The sequence below is a fragment of the Cupressus sempervirens genome, chromosome 7 (assembly GCF_028749045.1).
Source record: "Cupressus sempervirens isolate cs-2001-9-10 chromosome 7, ASM2874904v1, whole genome shotgun sequence".
Taxonomy (NCBI): domain Eukaryota; kingdom Viridiplantae; phylum Streptophyta; class Pinopsida; order Cupressales; family Cupressaceae; genus Cupressus; species Cupressus sempervirens.
This window is the reverse complement of record NC_143124.1, coordinates 337,785,649-337,809,724: the sequence shown is the minus strand read 5'-3', so window position 1 is coordinate 337,809,724 and position 24,076 is coordinate 337,785,649. Positions and strand designations below refer to the sequence as shown.

The 24,076-nt window shown below is 33.7% G+C and overlaps 1 pseudogene; it reads right to left on the bottom strand.

The window, feature by feature from the left end:
• Window positions 1-552: 552 nt before the first annotated feature.
• LOC149546809 (uncharacterized) lies at window positions 553-23,422 on the bottom strand (annotated as a pseudogene).
• Between the last annotated feature and the right edge of the window lie 654 nt (window positions 23,423-24,076).

The following is a 24,076-nucleotide window of genomic DNA, read 5'->3' as shown; positions in this document are numbered from 1 at the left end:
GTGCTACTAAGTTACTAGAAGCAATGAAGTTTTATGTCATGGGCTTTGCAAACAAAAGGAGGTACAAAATATAGATAACTTATGAAAAAAATATAAAATTATTATAGATAAATCAAAAAAATCTAATTTCTGATTACAATGAAACAACTAAGATAGGTTTCAAGAACTCCTCTAGGGGCATGTGCTTTGGGTTATAAAACTACAATTGAATCAGGCCAAAAGGACAATTGAAAACTTTAAATTAGACATTATGAACTCTTTCACATTATTCATTAATCTGATTGCAAATAAAAAGGAAAAAACCTTCAATTATTTTAGAAGCTCAATCTAACCTTTCAAAAAAAGATATATGGACCAAAAACACTAAGAAAATTGATAAGAACCAAATTTAATTTAGGACTTGTAGACCAAAAGCACTAACTATTACTAATCAACAAGAAGTAACATGAACATAGATGTTAAATCAACCATCCATATAAGTTGATCAACAAAGCACCTTTCTTGTGAACCGCACTCCAACTAATTTCTCAATTGAAATCTAGAAAATAGATGTTAAATCAACCATCCATATAAGTTGATCAACAAAACATTCAAGATCTTGCTCATATCAGGCATTCCACCGAGCATTCCACCTGGCATTCCACTAGAGAAGCCCCCAGGCATTCCACCTAATTTCCTACCTGTTGAAGATTGTTCTTCTTTCTTGTTTTGCTCATAGGCAGCCTTAAAATGAATTAGGGCCATTATTAGCTATATGCATTATGAAAGTTATAAAAAAAGATAATAGTGTAGACTTTATATTACTCGAGCTCGGCAACGTTACCTATCACTTTCTTTCTTTCTATCATCTCTTTCCTTGTGTAGTCGCTCATATTTCCTGTGATGCTTTTTAATTTTATGTGCATTTGGTTCAACCTGTGTGTACATATCAAATTATTATCACCCAACATCTCTAAATGTTTGTTACTATGCATATAGATTGTTCATTACCTTAATTAAAACAATTGCAAATGCCTTGTTACCTTCTTTAAAATAATTGCAATTTCCTCATCATAATCAAGACTTGATGCCAAATGCAGATCCTTGGCAACTTTTTCCCAGTTACCCAGCATTGTTCTTGCCATTCTTCACGCTTTGTGGCCTTTGGTAGAGTGTGGGTTAATCTATACTTGATAATTCCAAACAATAGTCATTTAAATTTTTTTGAAGCGATTAAAACTAGACTAGTACAAAAAGAAACTAAACCATATATAAGGAATATGGAGTATGTAACCTGGACATACCAAAATAGAAAATGTATCATATTCTAATAAATAGAACTCTACTGTTATAAACATTGGATTAGATTGTTTGAAGTAATAAAGCATATTCCCCCAGACTTTAATGTGGTTTGGAGACAAAACCAAGGAATGGTGAAGTGCATTAACGCCTTAACAAAGTGATAGGATGAAAAAAAAAATTCATAAGCCTTATTAAAGAGTTGTACAAACATTAATAGCAACATTAGCATCCTAAATGGCTGCATTGGGCTTCCTCATCTTAACATATACACCAACTGCAAAATCATTATGTTGTCTCGTATCAGTAACTTGTTCTCGTACGATCTCTTACGCAGTCTAAGAATTATGCCAATATAGTATACTAAAGAATCATTAAATTAGCAGCTATGCCTTCACCTTGGTTAGCATAGAGGATTGTAAATGTGGGAATGCACATAATGGCTTTTGGAAGATGGTTTATAGCCTCTTACAAGTCAACTGATAAACTCTGAGATTAGAACAAATGCAAAAGGCAATCTATGTGATACCCTTCCAGAAATAATATATGACAGCCACTCTAGGGATTCTATTAGCAAAGAGTTTATACCGTTTGACATTGCCTCCATTGCTTTGCCCTTGGCTGCTTGGGTAGAATCTTGTTGCTCTTCAGTTACTTCAACAGAGGGATCCCTCTCCCATCTGTCAGTAACTACATACCTTAATTAAGGAGTTGATGTTAATAGCATCAATCATGTAGAAGCTCTAAAATCAATACTAACTTGGACTTAGAATGCACTATGACATACATATTTTAGTTTTTAATAGAAAATATTATAAATCCAAGCCTTACTTTCTGTTGGGGGTTATTGTTTGGTTTAACAACTCCTTCATTGTCAAGTTCAATGTCTGATTCAACAATCTCATCATCACTGACATTTTCTTCTAACACTTTTGGTGTAGTACTTGAAGTACCAAACTGTTCATCTAGATCTATATCATCATCACTTTCATCCTCATAAGTACTTTTTGGAGCACATTTTACAAAAATTTAGTTTAAAAAACTACAAACATTTTGGATTCGCATGAATGTTGTAATTCAGATCAGTATAAAAGTCCATAGAAACTAATAAAATTGATTCAGCACATGGTTGCTTTGTTACAATTCCTACCTAAAACTCCTTGGAATAACACTAGTGAGTTCTCAAGTGATAATAAAGTTAAATATGGGAACCAATTTTTATTTAGAAAATGAACTAATACAACACAAAATGAACACAAAAGAAAACTTCAAAAGCACAAATACCAACAAAGATGTTTGGGACTCAACTTTGGAGTACAAACGTATGATATTAAGATATTTTATAAACTCTAATTCTAATATAAACCTACCTGATAAATCATAATATGATATACATGTAAAAGTGATATAGTTCTAGGCCCCAACCTTAGATACCAATATTATAATTTAAGCCCTACAACATTTATAAACATATGTTGTTCTATTAGATTTTGAAAAAGCATAGGATAGGGTGGAGTGCACTTTCCTGATGATGGTTTAGAGGCATTTGGATTTCCTAAGCAAAGCTATAGGATGGTTAGTATCTTACTAAAAGGTACTTCTGCTCAAGTGGATGCTAATGAGGTCTTATCAGAGGCTTTCCCCTTGGAAAGATCTATTAGATAGGCTGACCCCTAGCTCCTGCTCTTTTTGTTACTATAGCTGATGTTGTATATCATCTCCTTATGGATGATGTAAGATCTCCTAGAATCACAATTATTATGCTACCAAAATATGAAGACCTCCTACATATCTAGTTTTCCAATGATACAACCTTGCTTGTGTAGCTAGATGAAGAGAATGTTGATAACTTAATTAATAAATTGGACCTCCTTTGTCTTGCCTCTGGTGCTAGAATATCTAAGACATAATCTAATATGTTAGGTTGATGAGAAGGTCCCCCCAAGCTAGTGCAAAAAGTGTGATTTCTAATGGGTGGAGCTCATAAATAGATGAGATGCTTTTAAATTTCTTCTTCAATTAACCAAAACTAAAAGGATATGTGGCTATGGGTTACGAATAACGTGGAGAAAAAAATTGGAAGGTTGGAACAGGCAATGTCTCTCTCTTATTCAAGTTCATCAAAAGATTTTATCATCCTACTATCTATATTATGCATCTGTTTGGCTCTTTGGAAATAGTCAGGTTAATGATGTTTAGAAAAAAAATCAGAAATTTCCTTTGTGCTGATGGAAAAGGCAACAAGAAAAGGCAATCTGTGAAGTGGGATTAATGTTACATGGATAGAAGATTGGGGTGTCTAGGTCTTAAAGACCTGAGAAAGCAAGTAATTGCTTTTTCTATTAAATGGATTATCAAAGTGCTTGATGGCAGTGAACCTTGTAAAGTGCTAATGAGAAATAACATTGCTCTTTCTATTTCTAAGGGTGAAAAACACTATAAACTTAAAAAGACTTGTCTTTCAGTGATCTCCTTACCTATAGGTAGGTCATTACCCTATTGGGTCCAAGGTCTTCAAAGTTTATGAAAAGCTTAAGAGCTTATCAAATATAAGGTCATTAATTGCAATTTCCTCCAAGCTAGGGATAAATTTTATGGGACAAGGATCAATCAAGTGAAACCTCAAGTATAGGGGAAACAACTTTCCCTACTGCAAGGTTGTTCTGCTAAGAAGTCGGTCAAGATTGCTATTTTCTGCTTTAGGTATTGGACCAACTTATTGATTGGACCTCTCTGAGATTATATTAGCAAATCCCTCATACTAATTGGATTTACACGATCGCCAAAGAAGCCTACCTGGTTCTTAACATCCCAATCACCTATGTAGGAGGGATTGACATATATAAATCTCCTTATTACAATTCTCTATTTTTTTAGCATATTAATCAGCGTAGGAATATTGAGGTAGCTAATGTTTTATTTTTTTAGCTAAGGAAACAGAGGAAAAATCTAAGAAGGATATAAGAAGAAACATGGAAACAAGATCTTCTTCAACAGAAAAAGGTATTGTGATATGAAAAGTTGTTAGTTTTTTCCCATCCTCATGGGCATTGGAGTTGGGAAGATTACAATGAAAGCAGAAACTAAGCTTTGATGGATAGTTTCGGATAGTTAGTGATATTTTATTTTGTTGATTTGTTGTTATAGAAAGTCAGAGATGTTATTTATGTATCGATCATGAAGTAATATGTGCTAACATATTTTGGATTTTTTTGTGAGATATATCAGCTGATCTAGTCTCTTAACTTTATGAGCTTGATATTGTTATGGACTTCATCTATATATAGTACAAAAAAATAAAAAATAAACACTCACTACTCGATAAAGGCTGATAGTTTCTCATTACATTTAACAAAATTTCACTTAATCACTCCCGACGATCACAAAATTTGAAAATACTTTGGATTAGTTATGAAAAGTATTTAAATAGCCCTTTTACATGGGTGGAAGACACACACGCAAAGGATATGTAATTTTGGAATTTGAATCAATAAAGGATCCCATTTTTCCTTGTAATTCACTGTAAAATATAAGTATGCCAATTGGTATGGATTGGTAGAGAAAAATGAATATTTTATTTTGAGTCTTAATTTTTATGGGAGAAGAATTCATGTGGTTTAAAAAAGTGACATGATAAGCATCAAGAGATACTTAACAATTTTCCTCGAGTGCACCAAAACCCTCATTTCATTGACAAGATTTAGGAAAAAAGCCTTAACTTGCATTTCCACCATGGAAACTCCATGCCACTTTGTAAAATGAAAGTTAGGAGGATTTACTATATGACTCCTAGAGGATTGGAGATGGAAGGGAAGGCATCTAATTTTTCAAGCCAACCCTAAGCCAAATATCTCTATGTGCTTGGTGTAGGACAACAGGGATTCAAGTTTTGCAGGCACTTAGGGGATGGAAAAAACTTTTCTAGTGGTGTGATATGATCTATAATAGACTCCTCTAAGTTCTCAATTGATGGTTAATCCTAATCAATAGCCCAATGTATACTTCCTTCACAAATACCATGGCTAATTGAGACACCTAAGCCTAAAGGCCAGTTTTGGCGCTTGAGACTATTGGCATATGTTAGGCTATTCTAACCCATCAAGTTGAACCTATTGAATATCTAGGAACCTTTTCATTCACCTTTAAACATGGAGGTTCCCCTTTTCAGAATAAACCTTATTTTTAAATTTTTCTTTGTTAGTGAACCTAGTCGTACTCTTGAGGGTGCCTAGGCCATGTTTATGATCAACTTTATTCTAATGGTGTAGAACCCTCTCTTGAATCTATTTTGGGGTACTTGGAGAAATCTAAGGCCACACTACAACCTAGTTTCCTTTATAAGGGAGAGCTCTACATCACCCCCCTCTTAGTATCTACTTTACTCCTCCATAAATTAGCAATTGGTATTAGAGCACTAGTTCTTTGAAGGAAGCTTAAAATCTTGGAGATTAGATCTTGGAAGATGGAGGCCTTCAAAATAGACAAGACTATAGACAATTAGGTAATTAATATTCAACTCAGACTATAGAAAGTTGAGAAGGCAAGACAAGATTTGAAGGATTCCCTAAAAATGAGAAAGGAAATTGCCATCTAAATAAAGAAATACTCTTATGAAGAAGCTGAGACTAATGGAATATTTGAACCAGTCAATCCTAATTCCAGTGCATCTACTGAGCTACTTGAAAGGAAAAAAGTCATCAATGAAGAGATAAGAAAACTAAAAAGAGAAAATGAAATCCAATCAGTAAGACTATGTGAAGTGACTGAACAAAGAAAGAAAGGTAAAGAAGGCATGACACTGGTAGAGGAAGACAAAAGGGTAATGGCTATGAGACTTGAAGAAAGGATATTAGATGTGTAGGAGATGAAAAATCCTCAAATGGATTTGATGAATCAACTAATGACTGCAAATCAGAAACTAAATCACAAGGATGTAGATATTGCAAACTTAAAGTCTCACAATGAGATACTGAAGAATGAAAAGGTATTTGTGGAGAAATTCAATAGACTAAAGGAAGCAATGAAATATTTTGAAGAACTTATGAAGTCATAAAGATATTCCAATAGATTAGGACATTCATGCAATGAGAAATGAGAATCATCAAGGAATGGGCCAATGAGATATGCAAAGCCAAAAGACAAACCATAATGCTATCACTATGGAAAAATTGGTCATATTACAAATATCTATTGAAGAAAATATTGTATGAAAAATCATTAACCTAAGTTTATTAGTTAATTATTTTACTTCAAGAAACATGGACATCAAATACATGAGTTTAGGTCAAGACTAAGGAATACACCTAGATTTAAAGGATACTTCAATGACTACCACAAATATGTGGATAGAGAATTTGAATGTAGATCAAAGGAAAAACCCTACTGGCTAAATCAAAAGAAGAAGAATTATGCTTCTAAAAATACATATTCTAAATGTCACAAGTTTGGACATCAAACAAATAATTATAAGACTCAACTCCACTCTGAAAATCAGACAAAGGAGAAAGCCAACGACAAAGTGGACATTGAGAAAGTGAGGGATTCAAAACAAACCAAAAATGGAAAAGGAAAATAGAAGATGGAAATAGTGGAGCTAATGGAGATGAGGTCACCCAATCCAATGGAGAAGGTGATCATGTCATCTCTAACTTAGGAAAAGTGGTATGTATGGAACTATATACCGAAATGATATTTCATACATAAGTTCTATTGGCTTGATTTTTTATTTGCCTACACTCTTGTTAAAATATGTAAAAGTCAGGAAGAATTATGTTGCAAGCTTTGGGTTTAATTGTGGAGGAAACTCCGTAGTTAAGCGCGCTCAGGCTGGAGTAGTACTGGGATGGGTGACCTCCCGGGAAGTCCCGGTGCTTCACCCTTGTGAGCATCACCTAGATCCAATGAGTGCTAAGTGTTCCATTTATTCTCATGAGAGATGGATTCATGTTGAATCACTACTCATGAAACATGGGTCATCGAGTTTGACTCAAAATCACACAGTTAAATCCTGATATTCACATCACAAGAATTATGTGTAAAATACTTAGGATTTCTAAAAGGATGAAAAAAACCTGGGTCAAATATTTTTATTGTTATGCCATTTGAGTTCATTCGAAATACATTTCTCTTTTGAAAAGAGATATGTGAAGAACCTTGTTATACCTTTATATCCCTAAGTTTTGGCCTAATGTTTGATATTTGTATTTTATGATATCTTATCTTTTCAAGTTTCCATGTTGCTAAGTCTCAATAATTGCAACATCACTCTAATATTCTTACTAACCTTTTCCAAGGTCGAAATAGGGCAAAATGGTTACTTTGAGTTCAATGCAGCTTCACAGTGGCTAACAATAACATCAAGGCTGAAGATGCAAACATGAGAAATAAGAGAGAGAACATGATCAAAAGTCATTTTAAACTAAAGTAATTTCAATTAGTGATACTATGATAAAAGGAAGAGGGTTAAGTCTAAACCATCATCACAAGGTCATAGGTCATAAATCATTAAAAATATCTTAAGTTACAACTATGTGAATAAAAGGAAGTAGTTAATAGAGAGGTTAGTGCAATATCGTGAGGGATCAGATAAAATGTGAAGACTAAGTTGCGAGGGTGTGAAAAGGCATTGATGCTTAAGAATTATAAGAATATGGATCTTCACAAGTGGATTAAAGAAACCTCAAGTTAATGAAGCGAGGCTGCAAAAGCTTCTAGTCACACCTTCATATCATTACTTTTTGAGTCAAGGGTTTAAGCCGCAATGCAGTACATCAAATAAAGTAGGCAAATAAATCCATGATTGCATGATCACATGGATATAAAATGAAGGTGATGTCTAGGATGCAAAACAATGAAAGATGCCTAGTAGTTAGAATAAATCCTTATTGCTAGCTCATAGAGGTTTGATGCAAGTAATTTGTTAAGTTGTGATGAAGTGCTTGATTGATCACTACAGTTATGATTTTATACTAACACACCATCAATAGAGTTAATGAATAACTTTGAGTAAAGGTCGTGAAGTGGAAAATGCTATGGCTCACACCTTCACAAGATTTAACTAAAATTGCCAAATTGATACTATGAACATGTGATGATAAGTTAAGAATAGCTAAGGTTAAAGACCGGCACAAGTTTGCAATAGTTCACATAATAGTTAAAAGCCAAGTGATGAATCTATCCAGTGACTTTTCAACATTCAGTATATTTAGTTGGTAGAATTACTAGCTCAGTGAGAAGGATAATTAATTGCACAAGCAGTAATTGAAGACCCAACTCCACCACCAAACGTTTCAAGCACATTTGTAGAAGAGTGTATACATGTTTTTCCTAGTTCCACCAATGCCCAAAATAGGGTATGAATTGTTTTAGTATTTCTACAAGAATAGAGTAGCAAAGGTTTTAGTTTGTAACCCTTACATAAGGAACCTAGGCAAGTTAATTATGCCAAAAGTGTTTTTAGATGTGGACTTGGTGAAAGCATTGATCAAGTTCTATAATCTTATTAGTATGTCATTCCATAGAAGGGATATAAGAATTTTCCTATCCTAGGATAAAGAAACATACATCAAAGCATTCGATTTTTGTCGACCTATGTCATTGCCAATTGAAATAGAGAAGTTGAATTAAAATTTCAAGAATCATAAGAGTTTCTACATGACCAGGAATATGACCAGAGACATTCCTTTGACAAAGAAGAACATGGAAGACATTCCAAAGAAGAAAGACACTGAAAAGATTATGCACTTTGAATTCTTCCAAAGATACTTTCAAAATATTATGTTTGGACTCAACAAAGCCCTAGGTGTAGATGGAAGCATGAATGCATCAAGAGAACATTATGTCATGGCTTTGAATTCCAAGACCCAAATCATAATTTTGGGTATATTTTTTTGGAATATATCATCGAATGTACCCATTACAAGATCACTACTACCCAGAAAGGAGAATTGAAGGATTTTAATTTTTTTTCATTATTCCCTAATCATGCATTTGATCTTATTCAAGAATGTTGATACATTTGATTAGACCTTCTTCAAATCTACACAAGAATGGGGAGAGAGGATGCCAGTAAAAAGATGGACAAGGGTATGGAAAATGTTCTACCCATATTCTAATGTCATTTCTTTTTATAATGATTTTTGTTATCCAGTTTTTAAAATGATAGGGTTATTAATTGAAAGAATCCCTAGGAGTGTCAAAAAGGTTGTTAAACCTAAAATGTGCTTTGATGTTGCAAAGCAGTTAACATGTGATTGGGGAAGTATTTTCTTGTTTCAAGAGTATACTATTATAAGAATCTTTGGATTCCCTCACCCACCCCATCTCCTACCCAAGTATGTCTCTAAGAGATTAGGGTTTGTAGAAGTATTTTGGTAATTAATTTCCTTGAACAAAGAATATTTGGAAAAATATGTCAAGAAAGGAACCCTTTTGCGTAGATGCACTAAGGTAGGAGATTTTGCAACAGGTAAAAATTTGATTGAGGAAATCAATGCATTTTTGAGAAATTTTAAGCTGCCAATTTGGCTTGTTGGTGTAAATAAGTATTTACTTATTACACTTACTTAAGTTTTACTTAGGTTAATGCATTATTTAATTATTTTTCATTATTTATTATTATTTTAGGTGAGACACTTAGGAGTTTGTGAACTCTCATTGAGTTACGCAACTCTAATTATGCACATGGTGTCTACAACAAAGGAGTATGCATTATTCACTAAGTTGTCATGATGATAACACAATTTTCTACACTCCTCATTTAGCACATGTTGTCTACTCCACTGATTTGCATGCTACACCATTGTAGCCTTATCCTCAGATCATCGCACTTAATCCCGTGCTTAATGGAGGATAACCCATATCTGGTGGACATGTGCCTAGTTGTATGACATATCATGATGCTAACTTCTATGCATTCTAGAAGCTCTCATGAGGCCTTTATAATTAGGCACTCCTAGTGTACTCTTGAATCTAGTTATTGAATGAATATCGTCATTCTGATCATACTCTATCTATTTTGGTCTATTGTGTGCTTGTGTTCAGTTCTTTAGTTCTTGGGTGAATTCTGGCCTTAGCCAAATTCTTACAAGGCTAGCCAAAACTTATGATCCATTCAATGTAGTTAGATATGCATTGAAGAGCATGAGGGGGTACAATTTTCCTCCCACAAAACCTCATTTTATTGCTAACAGGTTAAATGAGGACATTTGTAGGGGAAGGATGATCAAGTTTAGGGATATTATCAGCTTTGAATGTGAAATGAGAAAAGAAAGTTCACCATTCAAAGATTTTTATCTCGATGAAGACTACTAGTCCAAATTGGAGAAATGTGTGGAGAATTTTGCTGAATTAATATCTCAAGTCCCTAAGGTAATCAAGAAAAAGATTGACCATGAGTATTTCGATGATGAGATTAAGGTTGATGTTTTTGATGATGAAGAGCATCCTAGAGAAGATCAACCTAAAGAGGATATTCCTAAGAGTTCTAAATGGGCATAACAAAGAAAAAAAAGGAAGATGGTAGAATTTCCAAAAATGGCTTAGCAAAAGGCCCTCTAGATTTTGCCAAGGGGTAGTAAATACTTTGATCATATTAGAAGGAGGTTCTTGATTTCTCAAGCATCACATGATGAGTAGAGAATAATGAAATTGTAGCTAGAGGCTCAAATGGTTGATGATAGGATTATTGAAGCTCATGACTTTATGAGTGATGACAATTTCATCGAATCTGATGAATTAAAAAATTTCTTGTTTAAAATAAAGGAAAATAAACTAGCTCTACAAATGAAGCCTAGAGATTCTGATGAAGTAGTTGTTGGGTTAACGCAGAAATTGCAAGAATATGATCCTGCTAGTGAAACCCTCACTATTAAAGAGGCAAGAGATTTGGTGAAAAGGAGCAGTATGATTGTATTCCAGGATGTGATATTAGCTCATCTTTTTTGCTAGATCAAATGAGGAGACAAGAGAGATCAATTTTATTTGAATATCAAAATTAGTATGGAGAGATGAGAGGGTTAGGATATAACATAGATGCTCAAATGATGGAAATATAGAGTTTATCTCTAGAGCATGATAAGTCTACCCTAATGGATATCAAAAAATCCCTTAGGGGGAATGTCATTTTCTGGTATGCACAATCTACTTCTAGTGATCAAATATATGGGATGCAGACTTTCGTAGCATTAATGGGAAAGGATAAGATGGATACTCTTTAGGCCCAACTAGAAACAACATATGAAAAATTTATCAAGACAAGAAGAAGATATGAAGAGGAAATGAAGATAACATATGCCTTGGAGAAAAAGACTATTAAACTAGAAATGGAAGTAGCATCATTGAAGAAAACTATTAGAACTACTAGAAAACTCCATGAAAAAGGTGTGTAGTCAAAAGTCCAAGCACATAAAAAAGGGGAAACATTAGGCCATGCAGTGGAAGTTGATGAAGATGACTTAGAAGCAAGCAAGGATGTATAAATTAGAACAATGAAAAGCTTGTTGATTGAGAAGACAATCTCTCAAAATGAGCATCATAGTTATGTTGCATTAGAGGAAGCATAATATAGGTGTTCAGAGGTTATTTCCCTATTATCTCCACTTTTTAATACATGGGGCTATTACATGAAATTTTTTGATAGTTTAGTCCCTTTTCTCCCATAGAAGAAAGATTTGCCAAAAGTAACAATTGTAAACACCAAGAAGATGATCTATGAAATAAAATATTTAAATGGTTCCTTTGGTGGAAAGATGCAATTAATCCAAAATAAGATAAGTTGATTATTGTAGGTACACCTAATTTTGTACCCATAATTTTGGACAGTGAGGGAAAAATTTGAGATTGGGTAGAATGGTCATCTTCTCTTGATGAAATTCTAGATCATCACAGGTTTTTGTCTTATCGCAATAATGAAGCAAGTGGTACAACAGTATATGTTATGATCAATGTGCTTTACAAGGTAGAAGAAGAAATTTCTAAGGTAACTATTGAAATCAAAACAATAAAAAATGCCAAGTAGAACAAATGCTTGGATGACTTGGAATTTGTCAAAAATGCCACTTGGCTAGATGTGGATACATATATTATCATATGGGAACTTATTGCAGACATAAAAGTCCTACTATCCGGTGATACTGACTAGTGAGAAAGAGGATGTAGTTAGGATGCAGTTAAAGACATAATAGAAAAAAAAAAGGCATAGATGGTGATAAGAGTTGAAGACAAACCAAATTTTCTAAAAAATACCACCTACCAAATTTTTAAATTGTCTCCAAAGTTTTAATCCAAGTAGAGAGAATGTTTTGTATTGTAACAGAATAGAAATATCTTTGTATTTATTTTTGAATAGTGTTTTGACAACTATCCTCCCATCTAAAGATATTTACAGATGTGAAGTTGAGGTCCAAAATTTATGTAATTTTTAGTGTTATGTAGTCTTGCATTTGGTCTAGTCAAGTCTTTAGTGTTAATTTTTTGATGTATTCATCTACAAATTTGAGAATACAAGAACATATTGAATGGGAAGTTGTCATACCTTGAAGTATTTCTATGTTACAATTAGTGTTGTATAATTTTCAAGGAGGATTAATACAAAGGGAGTTTTCTACCTCATCTATTTTCTCTAAATTATGTCTCTATTTTATATATTGGTTATGTTGAGATTGTATGAGAAAGTTTTATGCAATTTAAAGCAACTAGGATAAGTTGTATATTAGTTTACTATTGCATTTAATTCAAATAATTAAGTAAATGCTTCAATAAAGTGGTAGGATTTCAAGTCATATAAGAAGAATATTCATAAGAATGGGTTTAAGGTTAACAACTAATATAATTGATTATAAGGCAATTAATTAGGTGAAAATATGTTGAGCAGACTCTAAATACCAATGGATAGGGAATTGATCATATATTCAATTGCATATTGAAGAGATCATAAGGATGCAATGAAGCATAAAATTGAAAATCAAATGAATTTTTACGTTCATGTGTTAAGAGTTTAATTGCAGGTCAATACAAACTTACAATAATCCTCTATATGTTCTAGTTAGCTATTATAATCTAGAGTAATTTGAAAAAGTTTCAGAAGAATCGTGACCATGTTTTTGCTATAAGGGATAGAAGTTAAAGAGAAGGAAAGTATTAGTGATAAAATGATTTGAAGGAAAGAACCATAAAAACAATCATATATCACCTTTTTCCCTTAGGTGCACTTGCCTTCGTTTTGCACAACGTAAATTATAGATAATCTTGGTGATTCTATTAAAGTTGGACACGAATATAAAGAGTTCTCAACTGAACATAGGAGATAGCTAGCCCTTAGACTAAGTTGAGTCCTCACCATCATGGTATCAAGTCTCTCATTACCTAGTAGTTTTCAAACTCCAACAAGTTCCTTACATAATTGTGTACCAAAAGTTAATATATGCATTTGTAAGATGCATGAGAAATTTTTTTATGAAACATTGTTCAGTATCAATAAAATGTTTGTGTTGACCAAGTGTTGCAACATAGGTTGATCACTCCAATAGAGATCGAAGGTTATGTAGGAGACCAAGTTGTTGCACTAGCTGGCTTCTACTCAATGAAGTGTGCAACCTTAATGCTGAACCTAATCAATCAAAGGAGAGGTATATAATAAATTTTGAATGCATTACTTTATGTCTTGCATCTATATGTTTCAAGATCTCATAGTGATTAAAAAAATTCAAGAAAACAACAAAGATTTCAAGGAGTTGATGAAGAAGATTGAACAAGTAAAGAGTGTGTAAGAGTGTCAAGTATCTAGAGAAGTAAGAACATCAAACCCTAGTTATGATCATGGAAGATTCATAGACTAGTGGAATTAGTCAAAAGGGAACAAGTAAAGAGTGTGTAAGAGTGTCAAGTATCCAGAGAAGGAAGAACATCAAACCCTAGTTATGATCATGGAAGATTCATAGACTAGTGCAATTAGTCAAAAGGTTAGTTAAGTTCAACTAGTGAGAAGTGATGCCTCTCCTCTGACTAATTTTTGTTCTATTCTAAAGATTGTTGTAAAAGGTGACTCAATAGGTGCATTATCATTGATACAACCAAAAGCCAATATGATTAATGATGTTTGAAGTTATTATATGTGCAAAATTAAAGAAGTGGGATATTTTGAAATCAGGGAAGCCTATAAGAAGCTATGTAATGAACAATCTTTGAAAGACAATTTTCAGATTGTTGAGAGGAAAGGGTTAACTTTGTTGGAAATTTCATTGAAAAGTTGATTGTAAGAAGATTGATTGCAAACAGGGAGATTATTGATAAAGAATTTTTCAATCATTGTTTTGCAAATAATGTCAAACCTATTGCTATTTGTAGGAATGCAAATTGCTTATAAGATCCAAGTAGTATCACTTAGTTGATTGATGAAGAGGATTTAATCAACAAGATGTAACAAAAGTACCTAAGGGAAATGTTGAGTTATGGTTTTGTAATGAAGTGCAAGGATCAGTTAAGACAATGGTAAAATGATATATTGATAATATGCTTGAAGATACAGAGGTTGGCCACACTTAGAAACTTTAGAAGTATAAGTTGAAATAAGGTTGACTATAAAGCTTAACTAAGTTCATTAGTGAGTGAAGAGCAAGCTAGTTAGAGCTGAGCAAATTTTCAGTTAGAGCCAAGTAAATACAAAATCTAGTGTGTGTTCAGTGAACTTTAGGTACCAAATGAAGTTCAAGTGTCAAGTGATATAGAAGGTGTCAAGAAAACATAAAACTTAATGGATGCCAGGTCAGTCCACATTAGGTGCCAAGCATTAGTAAAATGTAGTTGATGCCGAGTAACATAGTATGTGTCAAGCACTATAATTTCAATAGTGCCGGACTATTGGATTATTGTAAAAATCAAAGATTTTCCAGATCTGAGCTGACATGGCTATTACATTAAAATTTTTGAACTAGATGGAGGATAAGGATGATGGGCTGGAGGCACAAAATTTTATGTAAACCATTTTTGAGCAATTCAAGAGGATTCTTCAAGATGTTTCTAGAAGGAACAAGATATGGGTTAGATTCAATGAATCCTACCTAATCCATTCAAATTAAAATTAAAGGTTGAAAGAAACAAGCATGAAAGAGGATTCCATATTTCTATTTAAGGAGTCACAAGATAAGAAGCAAGAGTTGCTAGTGTGCTAAATTGCAAAGTGGCTAACGGGTGCCAAAGAGAAGACATCAAGGAGAAGGAAGAACACAGCACTGAGATTGTGCTTCAATAAGTGGTCAGAGAGAGATGATTGTACTAGTACATTGAGCATGAAGACTCAAGGAGACAAATCTTGAGAGGAGGAAAAATTGATAGAGCTAAAGAGATTGAAAGTTAGGCAAAGTGTTATGAGCTGAAGAGTGATCCAAATTCTACAAGATAAGTTGTAAGCTATAATTAGGTCAAAACCCCTAATTGTTACTCTCTAGAAATTGTATTTATTAGGGTTAGATCCAATGGAATTAGGTTGGTTTAAGAACCATTTGTAAATCCTTTAATAAGGTGACATTCCAAGTGAATGTTCTAAAGTCCTTTAACCAGGCCCACTTCTAATAGGGTGGTTAAATCCTTTAACCAGGTCACATTTAATAGTGTGTTGTAGCCTTTAACAAAGCAGGTCTTTCATAGGGCATCACTTTAGAAGAGTGAGAGTTGAGTAGCATGTTACTAGTGGTTTTTCCCAAATTGGGTTTCTACGTAAATCACTATGTTATCTGTTGATTCTTCAAGTGTTGTGCTTGCATGTTGGCTTATAGTAACTTGCTAAGTAGGAAAGTTTAAAGATTGGATGAATGAATAGTTTGATGGGCACACTTTACTTGATGAAAATTTTTAATTGGATATTTAGACCTTGAATAACTGATTCACACCCCCCCCCCCTCTCTCTCAGTCATTCTGAAGTATTTCTAACAATTGGTCTTAGAGTTATTTGCTGATTTAGTTTAAAGTCACTAGAATTAGGAAGATCAAGATGTCCAAGAGAGAAGTTTCAAAGGTTAACAAAGAAAACTTCGCTGCATGGAAAAGCTTAATGAAACTACACCTTGGATCAATAAGTGATTATGAAGAAACCTCAATTGGAGTGGAACATGTAGATCTAGTTGGACACCTTACTGCAGATGATTTGAAAAAAAGGAAGGAGCACAATTAGGCAATGCTAGAGATTGCCTCTGCAATCAACTATGCTAAATTTGATCACATCAAAGGATGTGATTCTATATTTAAGATGTGGAAAGCCTTGTCAAATATCTATTGAGGAGATTAGAATGCTCAAAGAGAAAAAAGAGAAAGCCTTAGAGGAAAGTTTGATGACATGAAAATGGAGGAAGGTGAGAATGCTGCTAAATATGTTGCTAGAATTAAAGAAGTGGTAAGTGTAATAAGAAGTTTGGTTGGTCAATTGGAAGATGATACTATCAATAAAAAATACTTAAGAACCCTACTCTCTATATATGCTATTTGAGTTTCAGCCATCCTGGAGTTAAGATGTACACCAATAAATGCATTAACCTTTGAAGGGATGGTAGGAAGACTCACTGCATTTGAGTTGTCAAATTTTGATAATTACAGACCTAAGAGTCTTGAATCTACTTTCAAGGCCAAGTTGACATTGAAAGACACTAAGGATGTGAAATCAAAGAAGAAGAGTAGAAAAGAAAAACATGGTTCCAGTGATAATAGAACTGATGAGAAGATGTGGAACAATTGGAAGCATTATTGGTTAGAAGATTTCATAGAGGCAAAGGTTAATTCAAAGGTAAGCTACCTATTATTTTTTTTAATTGCAATGAAGTAGGACATATTGCTGCAATGTGTACACAAAAGAAGAACTACAAAGAAAGAAACAAGTACAAGAACAAAAGAGAAGATGATAGAAGAGATTACAAGGAAAAAGGTGAAAGATGCTACATTGTTGAAGAAGATTCCAATGAGAATGATGATGAAGTAGTCTATGTGGCCATAAAGAATGGATTAGATGAAGAAGAAGCAACAACATTGGTAACCTGTGTGAACAATAATGACAAGTGGATCATAGACAATGGATGCTCACATCATATGATAGGAGACAAAAGTAAGTTTATTACCTTTACTCAATATGATTGAAATAGTGTTAGATTTGGAAATGATGCTCCCTATAAAATCAAGGGAAAAGGTTCTATTAAACTTATAGAAAAAATCTCATGTGACAATGCATACTATGTTGAAGGATTGAATATAGCTAGGCAATGTAGGTTGCAAAGTAGAATTTGGAAACAAAATGGCCAAAATCTATGATACTAATGAAAATTTGATAGGAAAAGGTGAATAAACTAGGAGTAATCTATTTTACTTAGATATGGAAGATGAAATCTATCTCATTGTAAAGCTTGATGATGTTTGGTTATGGCAAAAAAGGTTGTGTCATGTTAACTTTGACAATCTAATTAGCATCAGCAAAAAGAAGAAAGTTAGGGGATTGCCAAAACTAAAGAAGCTTGAAAACACAATGCGCAAACAATGAAAACTAGGGAAGACGACCAAGTCAATTTTTAAAAGAAAAACCTACATTTCCAAAGAAGTATTAGAGCTATTCCATATAGAATTATGTGGCCTAATGAAGTACAAAGCTACCAAGGAGATATAAACATAATGTTTTTTGTGGATGACTACTCTATGATGATGACTTCTATGTTCATAATGAAAAAATATGATGCATTTCAAATGTTTAAGTGTTATTTGGCTAGAGTTGAGAAGGAGAAAGGAAAGAGTCTGAAGTATCTGAGATCAAATAGAGGAGGAGAGTTTACATCAAAAGAATTCGAGACATTGTTTAATGATAAAGGAATCAATAGACAAACATCAACACCTAGAACTCCACCTCAGATTGGCATTGTAGAGAGAAGGAATAGATCAATGATAGACTATGCTAGAACATTGATGGTGGAGAAGAATGTTATACTCAAATACTAGAGAGAAGCTGCAAGTACTACATTCTACACCCTAAATCGAGTCCAAATCAAGAAAGGTACAATTGCAACACCTTTTGAATTATGGTATGGTCACTCACCTAATGTAAAACATTTCAAAGTATTTGGTTGTAAATTTTATATTCTTAAAGATGCTAGAAATGGAAAGTTTGATGCAAAGAGTGATCAAGGCATATTCCTTGGATACTCCACTAGAAGTAAGGCATATAAGTGGTTGAACACTAACACTAACAAGATTGTGGAGAGTGCAAATGTAAATTTTGATGAGCATATAGAAGTCCAAGTTGATGAGTCTAGGAATTTAGAAGAATACAAATCTTTTGTATACTTGTATGAAGGAATGTCCATTGAAGATAATGTTGCCAACCAAGTTAGGAATCAACAACAAGTTACAGTATCAATCAAGTCACAAGTAGTAAATGCCAAGCTGCATTTAGAATCCAAGTTGTAGAATGAAAGCAATGCACATTCTGACTTTAAAAATAGTACACATGGAATAGATAATAAAATACTAGACATTGATGTGCAAATTGACTCTAAAGCTGAAGAACCAAACATGGAAAGAAGGATAGAACCAAGACTATCTAGATATGTGAGAAGACATGACCCTGCAGAACAAATCATTGGTGACAAGGATGCCAAACCAATGACAAGGAACAAACTAAGGAATGAATCATGTCTGATGAGAAAGATTGTTTCCAAAATGGTGAAAGATGCACTACAGGATGATGACTGGTATAAAGCTATGAAAGAGGAGATAGATCAGATTGAGAAGAACAAAACATGGACCCTAGTTCCTAGACTGGTTCATAAGAATGTAATTAGAACCAAGTGGATCTTTAGGGAAAAACTTGCTAAGAATGGTGAGACAAGAAGAAATAAGGCCATAGTAGTCTGCAAAGGTTATGCACAAGAAGGATTGGACTATGGGGAAACATTTGCCCCTATTGCAAGAAAGGAAGGAGTAAGAACACTAATTGCATATGCTACCTATTAAGGTTTCAAAGTCTACCAAATGGATGTAAAGTCTACTTTTTTGAATCATATACTAGAAGAGGAAGTCTGCATAGAACAACTAGAGGGATTTGTTGATGACAACAACAAGGATATGGTTTGAAAATTGCATAAGGCACTCTATGGTTTGAAGCAAGCACCTAGAGCATGGTATGAGAGAGTGCACAAATATCTTGTAAAGATAGGATTTGAGAGAACAAATGACAAAAAAAACCTATATATCAAGGTAGAAAAACATAAAGATATTTTGATATCTAAAATCTTTGTTGATGACATAATAGTTGGAAGAAAAGATGTTCGATGAAAAAATTTTGTTGATTAAATAAAACATGAGTTTGAGATGTCAATGTATGGAGAAATCAAATTCTTTGTTAGATTGCAAGTACATCAAATAAAGCATGGCATATTTGTAACCCAATCCAAATATATCAAGGAGATACTCAAGACAATTGGATTAGAAGACTCAAAACTATTGAGTACACCAATGGTAACAACACATAAGCTATCCAAGAATGAAAAATATGCTGAAGTAAATTAGGCATTTTATAGATCAATGATTGGAAAGTTGCAATATGTTGTACATAGTAGATTGGACATTGCATTAGTAGTTGGAACAGTGGGAAGATTTTCTACAAACCCAAAAGAAAATCATCTTATGGTAGTCAAAAGAATTCTAAGGTACGTAAAAGGAATTGATGACTTTGGCTTGTATTACAAGAGGAGTGAAAAGTTTGAGTTGAGAGCCTACACTGATGCAGACTGGGGAGGTAATATTGATGACAAAAAGAACACTAGTGGAGAAGCACTTTCTTAAGCGAAAGATTGATTACTTGGACTAGCAAAAAGGAAAATTGCACCTCATAGTCCACAACATAAGCTCAATATGTTGCTACTGCTATCAATTGTACCAATATTTTATGGATCTAACATCTGTTGCAAGGTATGAATGAAGAGCTAATTGAACCTATGATACTCTATTGTGATAACACAAGTGCCATCAACATATCAAAGAACCCTATAATGCATGCCAAAACAAAGCATATTGCAATTAAGTATCATTATATAATAGAATTGGTAGAAGATAAGAAAGTAAGGATGGAATATGTTAGCTCAAAGGAAAAAATTGTTGACATTTTCACAAAAGAATTACCTAAAGATACTTTTGAGTATCTTAGAGGTAAGTTAGGGGCAATACCCCTAGCCAAGGCTACTTCAGGAACAACAAAGATTGCCCTACATCAAATGACTGGATTGAAATATTATAAATTGATGCAGAGTATACTTACTTTAGGTTTCATGCCTAAAGTAATAAAAGTGTTGAAGTTCCAAATCAGTGACAAGCAAGGTGGTAGAGGGAGAAATTGGAAGTTCTAGAAGATAATATACTTGCATGATAAGATGTTGAAGTAATGTGTCTTTTTCATTGTTGTCAAAGAGGGAGAAGTTATGCAAAAAATGATCAACAACATTCAATGGAGAAGTAGCAAGAAACTGATCAAATGTATTCAAATGGATAGATGGAGAAATAATGTAAGAGGAAGTCAGGAGTAGTACAATATCAAAGTGAATAATAAAAGAGAAGGAAACAATAGCTAAAAGGGACAATTAGAAGTAAAGTAATCAAGATAACATATTAGAGAAGGAGATGGGAAAAGTGATGGTAACATTTTATTTTTTTGGCATTTGACTTACTATTTTAACCAAGTTAGCATGTTGATAACTTGGTTGAATAGTTTGGTCTAATGGTTGATTAGTTTGGTTTTCCATCAATGCCAAAGAGGGAGATTGTTGGAAATTTGATTGAAAAGGTCATTGTAAGAAGAAGATTAATTGCAAAGAGGGAGATTGTTGATAAAGAATGTTTTCAATCATTATTTTGCCATTGATGTCAAATTTGTTGTTATTTGTTGGAATGACAATTGCTTATAAGATCCAAGTACTATCACTTAGCTGATTGATGAAGATGATTTGATCAACAAGATGTAACAAAAGTACCTAAGGGAAAGGTTGAGCTATGGTTTTGTAATGAAGTGCAAGGATCAGTTAAGACAATGGTAAAATGATGTATTAATAATACACTCGAAGATAGAGAGATTGGAGACACTTAGAAATCTTAGAAGTATAAGTTGAAACAATGCTAATTGCAAAGCTTAACTAAATTCATTAGTGAGTACCGAGCAAGGTAGTTAAAGCTGAGAAAATTTTTAATTCAAGGTAAGCAAATACAAAATATAGTGTGCGTCGAGTGAACTTCAGGTGCCTAGTAAAGTTTGTTAGTGAACAGTTTTTCCCATAAATGTTCATATATAAAAATAGAGAAAAGAATGTAAACTAACAAATGAATTCCTATCTGAGGAACTTAGGAATTCTCTGCTTAAAATTTCTTCAATGGAAATAGGTGCAACTACCTTTATTGTAGTGAAAGTTTTAACAAAATAAACTCAACAGAATAACTTTCCAAGAATGTAATCTACTGGAGGTGTTGAAACAACTTATTTCATCTCATCAATACAAAAAAAAATTAATGAAAAAGAACCACTTGATTTTAATTATCAAAATGATCCACATAATTGAAAATTAAATCATCGAGCAGGCAAATTTCATAAACCAATTTCTCACGGAATTTCCAAATTCAGAGTTGACAATTTCAAAATCAATATAATGCGCAGCTAAAAGCTTAAATAGTATCTATAGAAATACCAAAGAATAAGCAGATAATAGTATCCACTTACAAAGCTAATTTCAACCCAAAATCAAACTGTAGAGTTTCATATATCTGCTGAATTTTTGAAATGTTACTTCTAAACTGGAAATAAAACCATAAACAAAAGTAGTTCTATCTATCGGTCTGCTGGAGAAATTCTAACCCCTTAAACAATGCTAATTATTACATTTATAGGCATGGGGCTAGACCAAAGCCAAAATTACCCCGCCAGGAGTTAATCATCTCTTGCAAAGAAATTCTAATCTTGAAAAAGGTAACTGAAAGAAAATGACCAAGAAAATATAACTAAACACTTTCAAGCGTAACCCCTTGTCTTGCTCATACAGTACTGTCACCACTGGCTTGGCCTTTCTTGTTTTCCACATCTCATAAGAAACTAAAAAGGCCAAAATAACCAATTGGTGTGGCAAGCCAATCTAGGTGAATCTCTGCTTCCAAACCTCTTTTATCTTCTTCAACTCAGTGACATTTTCTTAGTGCATCTCCAAGTGCTTTAAGTTGATGATAAACATAGCCTCGATATGTGCCATGTTGGAGAAGTCCTGCTTAGCCAGCATCTTTTTATCTTGCCACTCTTGAAATTTCTTTTGTGCTTCTTTGATATCTCATTTGATTTGGGAATGGAGTCATCATCCCTCTGCATGAATTTCTTGGCAAACCATTTAAGATCATTCTGGATAATCTATTGAATGACTCTGAGCTCTTGTAGAGCTTCTCTGATGTCAGATATTCCCTGTTTCAATACTTCATTTCTCCATTCAATACAGTCTTTGATGACATATAGGGCTTTTTCATCAAGATCGGCTACGAGGCATTCTGCTTGAAATTTCTGTAAACCAAGTTCTAGCACGTCTTCCAGCCACATGACTATTTTGGACCAATTGTTCCTTTCTTTTTTGTATCCCTCATTGATTGTTTCAACCTTTTTGGGAATGTTCAATATCTCCTTTGAGGATTGGTCTAAGTGACCTATGTGTTTTAAAGTGTTGTGCAGAACATCCAAAACCCATTCGCCCGCTATTTTTGCCACACCTTTACATTTGTGCAAATTTTCTAGAGATTGTTGATTGGATGTAGATGATACATCAATGATTGTAGACATTTCACTGATTGGCTTAGCCTCAGGGTGAAGGATAGCATTAATATATTGAGACATGTTTTTAATCATTTCTTTCATTTCCTGCTTGTCATGCCCATCTTTGCACACTCTTTCTGCAATCTTCTTATTAGATGCCTTAAAGAATTTCATATCTGTCTCACGGTTTCCCTTTCCTAGGTCAACCTTGGTTATTTGATAATCTTGAGGAGCTATGGAATCATGAGAGCTTCTGAATGGTGGTGTAGCTATCTCTGTTGCCCATCGTCTTGAAGATTTATCAAAATTGATCCTCACTTCTATTCTTGCTTTCTTTACCTTAGGCATTTTATCGAGGCACTTGCTAACCAGATCATTGATTGGCATGGATATTAGGACTATGCTTCTTTTCTTTTCCATCAATGTCTCTAGCCTTTTAGGTGTTGTTTGATCTTTTTCTGTAGTTGAGGAACACTTGACTAGAGTAAGACTACTCTGCTGATTCTTAGCAGTTGCTGAAAAACTCTAATATTCTGGTAAATTGTTTGTCATAGGTGGATCTTCCACTACCTCAAGGTCAATAGTTATGGTGTTCTTGCTTCTAGTGATCAATGCTTTTTTTGTGCTCAAGCGAGTTATCCTTTTTCTTTTTGGAGTCTACTCTTGAACCTGAAGTTGAAGTGTTTTTGGGATTGCTTCAAGTTCAACTTCAAGTGGACCTACAACATAATCAGGGACACTTCGATTAGTTTTCTTTTGGGTAGTCCTTTTATCTCTACTTCTTGAAGACTTCTCAAAAAAGCTTCGTGTGGCCACTGCCTTTGATTTTATCCATTTGGCAGTTCTAACTATTACATCCTTGGTATGGGCATATACATCATTTTCTTCTCTTTTCTCCTAGTCGATCTTAGGGATAGGCATGTATTCAATCTGATCCATGTAAAATTGATCAAGTACCTCTTTAGAATCATCATCTTTCAGTCCATAAGTATCTAACTTCAA